Below are 1,744 nucleotides of genomic sequence, written 5' to 3' on the forward strand. Positions count from 1 at the left end.
AAACAAGCAGGGAAGGGGCGGTCAGTGCCATAATGGTTAAGGAGGCTGGATCCCATGGGGGAACTGCATAGTTTGAACCTAAGACCTGCAACTGGAAAGCATGTTGACGTGTGTGTCCCTGCCCAAAATTCTGATGGGAAATGAAGGATTTATGGCATGACCATCCCTCAAGGGGAGTTCTTTTACTCTTTTCCTCTTAAAAAAAAAAAAAGAAAAAGAAAGAAAGAAAGGAAGGAAGGAAGAAAGAAAGAGAAAGAAAAAACAAAAAGAAGTGAGGGAGTCCGGGCCAGCAGGTGGCATGGTGGTTAAAGTGATGGACTCCCAGATGGGCCACTGAGGTTTGAGTTCCAGACCCAGTGGTTTGAGAGTTACGCCAGCTGTAAGGTCACGCCAGATGTGTGTGTTGTGCATGCCCATAACTCCCAGTGGAGAAGGGATTCGTGAAGTGACCATCTCCCTGGGGAGTGATTTCTTACTTTCCCTTTCTCCATTTCTCTCTGTCTTTCTCCATTAAAATACTTATTTATTACTTATAAATAGGGGGATGCCCACTATGATTGCGGTAAACCTGGGGGGCAAGGGGGTGTGGCAATGATAGGTGGCATTTGAGAAAACTTCCTAGAACAGCTGAATCTGAAAAACAGCAAGAGCCAGAAAGGAGGAGATGGCAAGAATGTTTCAAACAGAGGCCAGCAAGAAATGCAAAGCTCCAGAAGGGAGAAAAAACATCTTATGGTTCCAGAATTGCAAGGGCCTTAATAGCTTGGAGGGAGAGATGGAAAATGGTTAAACATGAAGCTGGAGTGAGTTGATACCATATTATGAAAAGCATGTAGGCCATTGTAGTGGATTGACTAGTGTCCTCTGAAAATTCATGTCCCCCTGGAACTTAGAAGGTAACCTTGTTTGGAAATAGGCCTTCTGAAAGTATACTTAGTTAAGAATCTCAAGTCGAAATCATCCTGAATTGAGCCTTAAATCCAATGACTGCTGTTCTTTTAAAAAGAGAGGACTAAGAGAGACACAGAGAGAGGGCTGTGTGAAGACGGGCAGAGACTAGAGTGATGCTACAAGCCAAGTAACATCAATGACGTTCAGGAGCCAACGAAAGCTAAGAAGAGCTGAGAAAAGAACCTTCCCTTGAGTCTTAAGAAGGATCATGGCTCTATCAACACTTTGCTTCCTGACTTCCAGCCTCCAGAACAGTTAAAGAATAAATTTCTGTTATTTTAAGCCTTCACATTTGTTATAGTTTGTCACAACAGCCCTAGGAAATTAATCTGAGCATATTAATGAGTTTGGACAAATACCTACATGTCTTTTGACACAGCCTATGAAAGAGTTTTAAGCAAAGATGTGGCATTGTCAAATTGGTATTTTAAATTAGTTTATTTAACTTTATTTATTGTTATTATCTTCCAGTTTGATCAGAGAGAGACGAGAGAGAGAGAGAGAGAGAGAGAAGGAAAGCAAGAAAGCAAGCTGCCAGGTCCAGGACTCGAACCACAGTAACCATGTGGGAATCCAGAACCTTTGACCACCATGCCACCTGCTGTCCCCCATCAAATTGGTATTTAAAATTTTTTTCTTAGGCTGCAGTGTCAAAGATGGTTTGGAAGGGCGCTGAGCGAGGCGGCGGCGGGCGGAGGGGCCCTGTGCCGGCCCACCTTGGCCCGGCTGCGGGCCCCTGCCGCCCCCGGGACCCGCACTGAGCGAGGCAGCGGCGGGGGGGGGGGGGCCCCCC

This window comes from Tupaia chinensis, unplaced genomic scaffold (genome assembly GCF_000334495.1).
Source record: "Tupaia chinensis unplaced genomic scaffold, TupChi_1.0 Scaffold000251_1, whole genome shotgun sequence".
Classification (NCBI taxonomy): Eukaryota; Metazoa; Chordata; class Mammalia; order Scandentia; family Tupaiidae; genus Tupaia; species Tupaia belangeri.